The following is a 13,255-nucleotide window of genomic DNA, read 5'->3' on the forward strand; positions in this document are numbered from 1 at the left end:
TGTTCAGTCCAGAGCTCAGCTCATTTAAGTCAGCTAAAGATGTAATTTGTTCAGTCCAGAGCTCATTTAAGTCATCTAAAGATGTCATGTGTTCAGTCCAGAGCTCAGCTCATTTAAGTCAGCTAAAGATGTAATTTGTTCAGTCCAGAGCTCATTTAAGTCATCTAAAGATGTCATGTGTTAGGTCAAGATCTTATTGGTCTGCATAGGTTTGAGAGAATGTTTCAAGCGCCAGATTTCTGTAAGGTGTTAAAAATAAAATGGTAACCTTTCAGTATATTGGTGTATTTCTTAAACCATCATCAGAGTTGTGTGTGTGGTGGATTGGCAGAGCTTAATCCCCCCCTTCAACCCCAGAGGAAAAAAATGATGACTAAGAATAAAAGACTAAAACTACACTAAGACTAAAACTAGACTAAGACTAGACTAAAATACAAGTGGTTGTTGTTAGACTAAAATAAGACTAAAATGCCAGCACTTTTCGTCAACAAAAACATGACTAAAAAGAATGGTGTATGGCTGACTAAATTTGACAAAAATATTTTTTTTGTTTTTGTGACAAGACTAAGACTAAGACTAAATTAGAAAATGGCTGACAAAATTAACACTACTACGTAAGAGATAACGTACACCACAGACACGGAGCCGACCAATGAGCCCGACAAGCCCAGCATCAGCTGGCTGTGCTCAGTGCGAGGTAGAAGGCTAGGCTAGGCTAGGCTAGGCTAGGCTAGGCTAGGCTAGGCTAAGCTCCAACGCTGCTAGTTTTAGCTACAAAATGAGTGCCGCAATGCAAACATGACTGAACAAACTTCTTCAAGTGAAGAGAACGCAGGCGAAATAGTTGATAAGAGAACAAAGAATAACTTGGTACAGAAATGGTTTGGCTCAGTGTCGCCAACTTAGCGACTTTGTCCCGTTTGTTTTCACTCCATTTTTTTTATTTTAAGCGAATAGCTACTTTTTCTGGTATTATTGGAGACTTTTGGCGACTGTAACGTAGTTTTACTTTTCTCAAAGAGGATCCGGTGTTACGCAGACTTGTCCTCACGCAGGAGCTGCTGCATCAGAGCGGGAGATCAGCTGTTTCATCACCAGGCTGGAAATGAAACGTACGAAGCTGCTGCTGGAGGATCCCGCGCTGGCTTACCACCACATATTAATGTCTATTAATGAAGTGTGTACAAAAATATTTAAAAAGTTAAAAAGTGTTGACATGTTCCAGACTAATTAAAATATCATTTTAAATTAAAATATAATAATAATAATAATAATAATAATAATAATAATAATAATAATAATAATAATAATAAACAAATTACACTTAATGAAATTAAACTAAAAAACAAAGAAAATATTGACTGAAGAATTTAGTTTTATTATGTTTGCTGATGAGGCAACAGTGCATCTGAAGCATTTCCACTCAGAATATGCTGAGTCAGAAGATGACGCATCAGTTGTTGCTCACTCTTTTTTCTGTTTATTGTAACAGTGTTGAGTACTTTTATTTTTACGCCTAATTGAAGCACCGTTGTTAAAATCTATAAGAATAACATAATAAACCTGTGTTGTAGTTTAAAGTTAAAGATATTAATATTGAGAAAGGTAAACGTTTTATTTGACCTTTGATGGAGATTTTAAATTTCTTTGAAGGCTAATTTAGCCTTGCTAAATAAGAATTAAAGGTGGACATTAATTTATTGTACCGTTTTGATTTCTAAAATGTTATACTGGAGGAGTTTCATAGACTTGGCCAAAAATGTTTTAGGTTTACAGCATCTGTTGTGGCATTTTTGGCAGTTTTTATGAGGCTTTTATGTTGATTATATCAATATCGGAATTATATTGTATAGACCGAAATTAAGAAATATTTTGTGATAAAAGTTTTGGCCATATCGTCCAGCCCTACTACTACATGCACCCAAACACCACGAAGTGGGGACCTTCCTGCTTTGAGGTTGCGATTTGAACCACCACACCGCTGTGCAGCCCTTACTTTTTTTTTTTTTTTTTTTTTTTACCACTGAGTAACTAACCGGTTTGTCTTCATGTTCTACCGGGGGTGTTTTTCACATCATTCTGTCAGATACTAATGTTTTGAGCCCACCTGTGGTCTCTCTTTATTACCCACCACTACACTGCTCGAGACCAGGACAAGATATGTTGTAAAATCTTGTATTTTATTATTTTATTTGTTCTTATTTTATTTTATGTTTTCAAGCACAGAATTTGCATCTCCCAGTTACAAGTGAGGATTATCATGATGAACACTAATAATAATAATTCTTATTATTGTCATTATTACTATTATAATAGCTTTAAACTGAAACAACATTGCTTCTAGTTGACCTGACAGTTGTTAAGTTATCCTGTAGTCAATTCTAGTATGTTTGTTGACTCTTTTATCATATACATATATATATATATATATATATATATATATATATATATATATACAGTGTGTGCAGAATTATAAGGCAAATGAGTATTTTGATCACATCATCCTCTTTATGCATGTTGTTCTACTCCAACCGGTACAGGCTTGAAAGCCTACTACCAATTAAGCATATCAGGTGATGTGCATCTCTGTAATGAGAAGGGGTGTGGCCTAATGACATCAACACCCTATATCAGGTGTGCATAATTATTAGGCAACTTCCATTCCTTTGGCAAAATGGGTCAGAAGAGAGATTTGATGGACTCTGAAAAGTCAAAAATAGTGAGATGTCTTGCAGAGGGATGCAGCACTCTTAAAATTGCCAATTTTTTGAGGCGTGATCATCGAACAATCAAGCGTTTCATTCAAAATAGTCAACAGGGTCGCAAGAAGCGTGTTGAAAAAACAAGGCGCAGAATAACTGTCCATGAACTGAAGAAAATCAAGCGTGAAGCTGCCAAGATGCCACTGGCCACCAGTTTTGCCATATTTCAGAGCTGCAACATCACTGGAGTGCCAAGAAGCACAAGGTGTGCAATACTCAGGGACATGGCCAAGGTAAGGAAGGCTGAAAAACGACCACCACTGAACAAGACCCACAAGATAAAACGTCAAGACTGGGCCAAGAAAAATCATAAGACTGATTTTTCTAAGGTTTTATGGACTGATGAAATGAGAGTGAGTCTTGATGGGCCAGATGGATGGGCCCGTGGCTGGATCAGTACAGGGCAGAGAGCTCCACTCCGACTCAGACGCCAGCAAGGTGGAGGTGGGATACTGGTATGGGCTGGTATCATCAAAGATGAGCTTGTGGGACCTTTTCGGGTTGAGGATGGAGTCAAGCTCAACTCCCAGTCCTACTGCCAGTTTCTGGAAGACGCCTTCTTCAAGCAGTGGTACAGGAAGAAGTCAGCATCGTTCAAGAAAAACATGATTTTCATGCAGGACAATGCTCCATCACACGCATCCAAGTACTCCACTGCGTGGCTGGCCAGAAAAGGTCTAAAAGAAGAAAAAGTAATGACATGGCCTCCTTGTTCACCTGATCTTAACCCCATAGAGAACCCGTGGTCCCTCATCAAATGTGAGATCTACAGGGAGGGAAAACAGTACACCTCTCTGAACAGGGTCTGGGAGGCTGTGGTTGCTGCTGCACGCAATGTTGATCGTGAACAGATCAAGACACTGACAGAATCTATGGATGGCAGGCTTTTGAGTGTCCTCGCAAAGAAAGGTGGTTATATTGGTCACTGATTTGTTTTTGTTTTGTTTTTGAATGCCAGAAATGTATATTTGTAAATTTTGAGTTGTTATATTGGTTTCCCTGGTGAAAATAAATAAGTGAAATGGGTATATATTTGGTTTTTGTTAAGTTGCCTAATAATTATGCACAGTAATAGTCACCTGCACACACAGATATCCTCCTAAGATACTAAAACTAAAAATGCCCCACTCCAACTTCCAAAAATATTCAGCTTTGATATTTATGAGTCTTTTGTGTACATTGCGAACATAGTAGTTGTTCTATAATAAAATGAATCCTCAAAAATACAGCTTGCCTAATAATTCTGCACACACTGTATATATATATATATATATATATATATATATATATATATATATAAATATAAGGTCCCACCAACTGTGACTCCTACATAGCAGTGACCTGTGGAGAGTTTGCAATGACAATGATCGACTGGAGAAGAACCCCTTACAGGCCCCACCTCTCAATGCGTCTGATGTAAACAAGCAGGTTTATACAAAAAGTTCTCTGTCACTTCAATCCCACCTTTTTGTACATTAGTGTTGTGTAATATGACTTGATTTAAAAATGTCCTTTATTGACCCACTTGTTCACATAAATACAAGCCCAGCCAGCGCCAGCAACTACATTCCAAAGTAAATCCAAAAACCATAAGAACATCAACAAAGATAAAACCTTTTCTCCATCTTCCTTCAAGTCACCCAAGTGCACCTACAAACCTCCACATACCCCATCAACCCCAATGCCTCCTTTTACCAACAGCACTTTACCACAAAATGTGCAAGAGTTTCATACTGATGGTTAAACACAGCTTTCCAGCTGATCTGGATGCAGTCGTGCTCGGTGTCTGTTGGTTGCTATGGCGGCATGTAAAATCCACCACTGGGGGTGAGCTGCCCGACCACCAGCATCCTCTTGGAGTCAAACCCAAGCCTCTACCCTCCGTGATGCCTTTACGTCTCTCAGAAGCTGGAAGTGTCTCACCTTCACGCAAAGGTTATGAAGTGCCTTCTTCAAGCTTTCAAACTCACCTGAAACCGCGAGCAAGAGCAACCCATCCTCCTCCTCCCAATCAGAAACACTGCACACACATGTATTGTGTGATATGTAATAATGACCTGGGTCTGAAAGCCATGCGCTTGGACCTGCGTTGCTGCTAGCTGACAGAACTGACAGATGGAATCCTAATTTAAAAGAGATTAGACAGAAACTCGCTGTCTTTGAGAAGCCTTTAAAGTTGGTGAGATGACAGGACATGGTCCCAGCAGACAGTTACATAATTAGTTCAGTTTTTTCTACAAATTTGGTTAAAGATACAAAACAGCAGAGACAAATATCTAGAACCTGTTTCACTCTTATTTATCTCTTTCATGGAGAAGGTTATCAGTCACATATCTACATAACACTGTTAAAGCTAAAAATATTGAATTTCTTCACATCTTCCCTGCCCTTCCCTCTTTATTGCTGCCCTTCAATTTCCAACGTGTCACTGTTGGTGAACACGACATGTTGGAGTCATTTTTTTGACTGTCACCTGGCTTATTAATCTGGCTATTTCTGCTTTACCAATAAGTCTGTTTCACAAAGTAACGCCCACACCACTTCTTCCATCTGTCGCACTGGAGTCAGTTTCTCTGAAGAAACTTTTACTTTTCTCAAGTAAGTTTGATGTTATGAAGGGTTTTTCACTTAAACTGACTGATGCAGGTGAAAGGAGAAAGAGGAGGAAGAGGGGACACAAAGGAGAAGCAAGTTCAGTTTCATTTATCTTTACATTAAAGGTCCCATATTATGCAAAATTCACTTTTTAATGGTTTTGGAACAGTCATACTGGTCCCCCCGCATGTGTAGGAGACCCGTAAGTGTGAAACTCTTTCAGGCGCTCTCTCTCCCCCCTGCTCCACCTCTAGGGAAGTAAGCGCTGAAATGAGCTTGTTTGAAAGCGTGTACGTTATGACGTCATAAGGGACAATAACCACTCCCCACAGAGCGATGGACCCGTCTACCGGCTCTCAAAGCCCGCCCTCTAAAAATCACCTAGCGCCCAGTGTTTATCCTTTTCGGCAACCCTCGTTAGCGGACATGGCTAAGCGACAGAAGCACTGTTCTGTTTGTGGCTGCATAAATGAACACGAAAACGTTTTTTTACTTCCATCCACTGAACCCACGAGGACTGAGTGGATTAATTTTATTTTTGGAGGAAATGTACCCGGAAAACTTCCAAAGGTTTTGCATGTCTGTGGCCAGCATTTCAAAGAGGACTGTTTCCACAACATGGGGGCATGGAAAGCAGGCTTCGCCAACCGTTTGAAGCTGAAGCCAGGTTCAATACCAACTGTCCGTGACACAGCTGGAGAGGTAAGAGCTGGCAGTTATTTTATCGTTTCGGCCTTATTAGTCTGATAGCTTGAAAATATATTAGCACTGTTGTAAATGTAGCCAAGTCACTGTTTCTACTGTTTGTATCCGGTGCCATTGTGCATCAGATTGATGAGCGTAGCTAGCTGTGTTCTCCGTGCGTCGCGGTTTGGGTCGGGATATTACTATTGATTTCAGTTACCATGTAAACAGGGGTAACTGTCTGCTCATTCATGTCAACAGGTTATTCCTAATCTTTCTGCAACCTAGAATATTGACCATAACCTGAATTTTCATGGCATGTAAACATAGTATTGTTTACATTGTGAACACCTAAATTACAGTTCATGGATGTTTTTCAGATTACAGTATCTAACATTCTGTGTGTTGTGTACATACAATATGTAAATTATTTTACTTTAGTGCATTTGCTGTCAAAATGTTAGTGGTCTGCAGATGTTATAGATAATAATTTGAAAAGACATTATTGTAAACTAAGTTTTCTGTAAGCAGGCCAGCACATCCACTTCATCCTCTCAGATACATGCATTAGTGGATGTTGGATGCCAGACTGACCCACTGGACAGGCGTACTGTAGGCACACAACTATCCTTTAGGACTCTAAAGGCCCACTACAGAAGTATCGGTATGTACTAGCCACCACTTGTACAATTAATTATGATAAATTGACTAGTCATTCACTTATATTTATGCTTATTACTTACATTTTCAGCTTTCCTTGTGTAATTTCTGAGCATTTTATTCATTACAAATGATATTTGGTTACAGGTGTACAGGCTACTGTGTCCTGCATAGATTTTGGTGTTGGGACCTCCACTGCAGACCCCATCTTTTTTTCATCCACACCTGTGAGGAGACCTTCAAAAAGACCTCGTTTTGCCCTTGAGGAAGAGCTGGAGCGGGATGACAATCCATTTGAGGGGAGCTCTTCAATGGCAGCCTCAAAGGGGCTAGATTCCACTTACGAGCCTGGTGATTCTGCCACATTAACAGAGCCTCCAGATTTGTTGTAAGTCTCTATACATCAAAATCATACACTAACTGAAACGAGTGTTGTACTTTTAATTACAGTACTGATGGGACACAAACTCTTTCATTGCTCAGAACATGTCTTCTATTTTTTCCCACATAGGGAAGAAAGCCAGATGCCTGTCCAAAACATAAAAAAATACATAGTATATGAGAGCTGTATCATGGAGCTGTTTGCAGTGTGTCCTGTCTGCACGCGTGCATGTGAGGTCAGGACACGAAAACTGGGAACATTCCTGTCTGTGGAGCAGCGTTGCCCCCATTGCGACTTCTATAGACAATGGAAAAGCCAGCCTCTACTTGGAAGCACACCAGCTGGGAACCTCCACCTTTCTGCAGCAGTGTACCTGAGTGGTGCATCTTTTCCAAAAATCGCAAGGGTAAAAGATTTTTAACTGTCTATTCTTGGATTGTGAATATGTTGTTGACTATAAAACTAATTCAGATAACATTACATGCATTATGTCAAGACAGACTTTTTGTGTTCTTTTTTTTTAACAATAGGTCTTCACGGCAATGCAGCTGCAGTCATATCAATATGACACTTTTCGCCGACATGCCAGAGCCGTCATTGAACCTGCAGTCATTCACCACTGGAAAACATCACAGGATGCGATGCTGGAGCGGCTCAGTCAGGAGAGCAAAGTAATACTTGGTGGTGACATGAGGGCTGACTCTCCGGGTATTTATGATTTAAAATTAAGCAGGAGGTGATGGATTGCTACTGAGTGTAGAAAAATTTGCTTCTGGTGCTTAGCTGACATAAAGAACATACTGACATGAAGTAACATGAAGATTCGTACCCATGTTTAACAGGGCATTCTGCAAAGTTTGGGAGTTACACTGTGATGGACCTAAGTACAAACACAGCTGTGGACATCCAGTTGGTTCAGGTGAATGTTTCAAATTACAATTCTAATAAGATTTGTCAATGTTATTTCAAAATGAATGCTAATTATATATTTTCTAATATGTTTTTCTTTGCCTGTATGTGTGTCTGTCTGATTTTGTGGTTGGGCAACAGAGCAATGAAGTTGGTGGTAGTTACCACATGGAGAAAGAGGGCCTGGTGAGGAGTCTGGCATTGCTGGAAGCACGTGGTGTGACTCTTGATTGCATAGTCACAGACCGTCATCCACAAATTCAGAAGTTTCTCAGGGACAGAAACATCACCCAATACTACGATGTCTGGCACATGGCAAAAGGTAAATCTCCTTATCCTCTTTTTTTATCCATATCCTCATAGTAGCTGTCACTAAAAGTGCTTTATAAACAAAGTACTTATATGTATGAATTCAAAATGTATGCAAAAAAACCTAAGATTATTTGTGTACAAACCAAAACATTGTAGAGGTATAAGTCTTTAGTATTGGATACTTTGCAGTTGATTATCATATGGTGTACTTGACTTAGGACACAGGGATGTTTTTACTATAACTTTTCTATCTTACATGGATTTTAGGAATTTCAAAAAAACTGGAGAAAATCAGTAAGCAGAAAGGGTGTGAGAAACTTCAGAAGTGGTTGAAAAGCATAAACAACCACATTTACTGGACTGCGGCTACCTCAACCACTGGGCCTGAGAGAGTGGCAAAGTGGACCTCTATCGTGAACCATGTGCAAAACATACACACACATGAGGATCCTCTTTTCCCCAAATGCCTGCATGACGCCCGGTGTTCTGTCAGTTTAGCATACGCATCAGAGTAGCATACATTACGTTAATGCGCATGCGGGTTAAGGTTAGGGTTAGGGTTAAGGTTAGGGTTAGGGTTAGATGCAGTTATTTTGCACTATGCGTATGCTGATCTGACAATGTATGCTAAACTGACAGAACACCGGCAGACACGGGACAAGAAGAAATGGCTCCAACCAGGTACTTAAGAAACTACAACTTATTACATTAGGCCTCATTTATAAGTCATGGTCAGATAGTAACTTAGAAGCTTTCAAATTCATCATAGATAGTAATAGTGATTTTATTCTCTGTTGTATTTCAAAATATGCTTCTTTTTTTTTTGTTCATAGCAACTTCACCATTCTACAAGTTGGAAAAGTTGCTGACCAACAAAAGAACTCTGAAGGATGTTTCCAAACTGAGCCCTCACCACCAGACATCATCATTGGAGGCTTTCCACAGCGTCATTCTTCGCTTTGCCCCAAAGAATGTTGTTTTTCCATTTATTGGAATGCTTTGCAGGTAAATCAAAATTTGTTCACGGAGTCATGACAGTGGTATCATAAACTTTGCTTCATTATCGACTTACGTGCGTCTGTTTTTTTTTTTTTTCTTTTCTTTTCTTGTACCTCCAGACTCTACCTGGCTGCGATGTACTACAATGAAAACGCAGACCGACCACAGGCCACAACCAAGGAAGGCGATCCTCTCTTCAAGGTTCACTTTCCAAAGGCTTTGAAAGGAGAATGCAGAGTAAAACCACATAAGACAGAGCCAACATTCAGTAAGTCTTACAATTCTTTTTATTATCTGTCAGAAAATATTTTGAACTTGATGTTATAATTATGGCTGTCATGTCTTTTTATAAATAATGAAAATCAAAGCACAATAAAAATAACTTTTGAAAAATAAATAAATAAAAAAACTTGAACAGGATATAACAGGATGTATTTAGCACAGTTTTAGTGTTTTCCAAAAAAGAAATTTTTCAATTACAATAAAAATAAATATCATCTTTTTGCTTGTGTTTTGTGAAACAGGGTATGTTGCTGACATGATGGACCTCATATTTGAAAAAGTCCTTGTGGACACGACACCGTACACAGATGCACTCTTGTCCATCCATGTACCGGAGGACCTCACAGCCCAGTATGAGCGGCCTGAGAAGGAGGAGGTCATTGCCAGCTATGTGTCCCGATTTAATCGAGGGCCAGTTTAAATCCCACATAGTGGCCTTCTGCATCAGGGAATTCCCTGTGGATTCGCAGTACCACACAAGCTGGAATCACAACACGAATTCTTTGTCCCAGGAAGCCCCAGCACCAGCTCACAAAGCTGCGATATGCCAAATACCTGAAACGACTAAAAACAATGGACAAATTATTTATCATTTCAGAGATTTGTTTAAAATCACTTTCATTATGCTGATTGCTTTCTACATTTCCCCCGAGTTCCTGTGAGCTTTATGCACAGCTCCAGTACTTCCTGATATTCAGTAAACTCCTTTATGTCCTGTCTCTTTTTACTGGATGAACTGATAAATCCTGGTGAGTCTGACTATTTACTGAAGTCAGACTCACCAGGATTAATAAGTTCATCCAGTAATGAGAGACCAGATATGTAGGAGTCTGCTGAATATCAGGAAGGACTGGAGCTATGCATAAAGCCTTTTGTGACATTTATTTGTGTTTTTCTGTTTATTTATTTGTTTGGTTTTTGATGTGCTGGTGGGGGATATTAATAAATAATTTGAAGTGTGTCATGACTCAGATCATTAGCAATTTTTGAATGTTACTCTTTCATGTATTTGTTTCACATTTATGTCTAATGAAGCAAATAAATGAGGATTTCACAGCATTTAGAGTTTTTATTCAGGCTAATACATTTTGTGAAGTAAATCATACCGGTGTATGCCTCTGAGCTGCAAACGACCATAGTCAGCTCTATATATTTGGCTGGCATTCTGCAGGGAGTATATGTTTAGGCAGACCGGCTCAAACCCTGGATGGTCTACCATACATGTAAGGTCTCCATCAACCTCCTGTAGCCGCCTGGTGACCTACAGAAAATAGTGATATTGTAATTTGTAAGTCGAACTATTAGCATAACTACACGAGTTAGCTCTCATATTAGTATTGGCGTTCATACCTGTGGGATCTCCAAGCAACAAACACATTCAGCTTCTGTTGGCATGGTTTCACAGTTTCCACAGGTGCACCTATCCACAATATATTGAAAAACTTTCAGAAAGTGACACAGTATGTGTTTGTGACAGTAAAAAGCTGCCGTTAGCTACATTGTACCAAATATGAAAAAAACTTGACAACATATTTAGAGACAATATTTACAACTAACCATGCAGAAACTCCCTGCTGCAGCCGCAGAGTTTGACCCTCCTCGGATATCTCTCCTTCTGGGTCCGACTCTGGCTCAAACTGGTAAGGGAGAACGACAGCGTCTCTACCAGTTGCCATAACGCTGCTGTTCACGAGAGCGGCATGAACGGGCATCATCCATGAACATAGTTACAAAAGAGGGGGAAAAAATTCAAGACAGGGACTAATGGAATGGCTGAAATTTTACTGGCTGGACGAGTTAAAGTCACACTAACCTTTCACTAACGTCCTGTTAGTCTTCTTGCTCGAACTTCTTCAGGAATGGGTTCCGGTGTTCCGGCGTTTGTTTATCCTTCACTACGCTGTAATCAGCGTCTAGTAACCGCTAAGGCCTAACCTGTCAATCACCTCATGACGGGCGATGCGATGGGCGGAGCCAACAGCTGAGCTGCTCCACCAGGGTTCCGCCCACCATAAACGGCACATTTCTGAAGCTGCTAAAAAGAGGGAGGTGAAGAGAAGCCGCTGCACTCAAACTGAGGGTCAATTTGTCCATACCATGGCGGAAATATTTCATTTAGATATTAATGAATGGTCTCAGATTGGGAATAAAGTGTATAATATGGGACCTTTAAGGTGGAAGCAGATGTGGACATTTAGGACAATCTAACTAAGCACTGAACCTTGTGTAACTTTGAAGGTGGGGGGTTGAATTAGGAGGGGAGCTCGGCTCACCTGAAAACACTCACCTCATAAACTAAGGAGAAGCTGTCAATATAGTCCACTTTCAGCTTATATTTAATTTTATTTTCCCTCATGTTCCTGGTGCTTCCTAAACATTCATTCTTTCATTTAGTTGTGTGTTTATATATTTAACAGATGACAGTCATTAACACAATGACACAATGTTTGTTTACATCAGGAATCTCCAACTGAATGAACATGATACATGACAGTTACATGACACCATCCCTACGTGTCCTGTTACATGATAGTTACCCGAGAGGTAACTAAGTTATTTAAGTCATATTTAACTTATAGATTTCAGTCTTCCTCACACATCAGAGTAACTCATGGAGTTCCTCAGGGTTCTGTACTTGGACCAATACTCTTCACATTCTACATGCTTCCCTGAGGTACTATCATTATACAACATGGTATAAACTCTCATTGCTATGTGGACAATATTCAGATTTATTTCTCCATGAAGCCTGCTGAAACCTATCAGTTTGTCAGATTACAGAGATGTCTTAAATACAAAGACATGGATGTCTGAATTTTCTCCTTCTAAATTCAGACAAGACTTACGTCTTTGGACCTGAAAACTCAGGACAAAATTGTTAGCTAAGTAAGATATGTAATTAATCTGGATGGCATTAATTTGGCTTCCAGCACTACAGTGAGGATTCTTGGAGTTTTTGTTGACCAGAATTTGTCCTTTGGCTCACATTTAAAACAGGTTTCTAGAACTGCCTTCTTCCACCTACGTAATGCTGTAGGTGACGTAGTTCCTGGGAGACGGCAGATTCAAACTAGGCGCGCCCAAACATTTATAATTTCATTCAATTGTATTTTCTGCCAGCCTAATCAAAATATTCTTTAAAGTAGGAAAACAGTGTCTTTAAAAGGTACACTCTGGAACACAGCGGGGAGGATTTGGCCAGCCTGACAGATTTTATAGATCGTTGTTACGACAGAATCGTCATGGGGAAACCAAACAACACGTCCACCCCCTCCACCGCATCTAAGTCCAAGAGACAGCGAAATGAGGATTCACCTGGAGCTATTTCACCAACGGGGAACGACTCAACAGATGTTCTGATCTCTATAGATAAGAAACTCAGTAGTTTTGATGCGCGTTTGAGCCTGGTAGAAATTCTCCACAAGGAGTTCCAGGCGCTACGTGAATCACTAGAATTCAGCCAGAAGCAGGTGGAAACGCTGGCTGTAGAAAATGCTGGTCTCAGAGAGTCGGTAAAATCCCTCACCGAGGGCTTGACCCGTCTCTCGGAGGAAAATAAGAAGATGAAGGAAACGGTGATCGATCTGCAGGCGTGGAGCATGAGAGAGAACCTGGTATTTGCAGGGATTCCAGAGCAGATGGAGGAGGACCCCGAGACCACGGTGAAAAA

At 40.0% G+C, this 13,255-nt stretch overlaps 1 long non-coding RNA gene across 1 annotated transcript; it reads left to right on the forward strand.

Annotated features, from left to right (window-relative positions):
• The first annotated feature begins 9,169 nt into the window (after positions 1-9,169).
• LOC121628855 lies at positions 9,170-9,874 on the forward strand. The gene is made up of 3 exons (XR_006008284.1): positions 9,170-9,309; positions 9,423-9,571; positions 9,828-9,874. It is a non-coding gene; the product is annotated as an uncharacterized LOC121628855 (long non-coding RNA).
• The last annotated feature ends 3,381 nt before the right edge of the window (positions 9,875-13,255 follow it).

Source organism: Melanotaenia boesemani, chromosome 18 (assembly GCF_017639745.1).
Source record: "Melanotaenia boesemani isolate fMelBoe1 chromosome 18, fMelBoe1.pri, whole genome shotgun sequence".
In the NCBI taxonomy this organism is placed as follows: Eukaryota; Metazoa; Chordata; class Actinopteri; order Atheriniformes; family Melanotaeniidae; genus Melanotaenia; species Melanotaenia boesemani.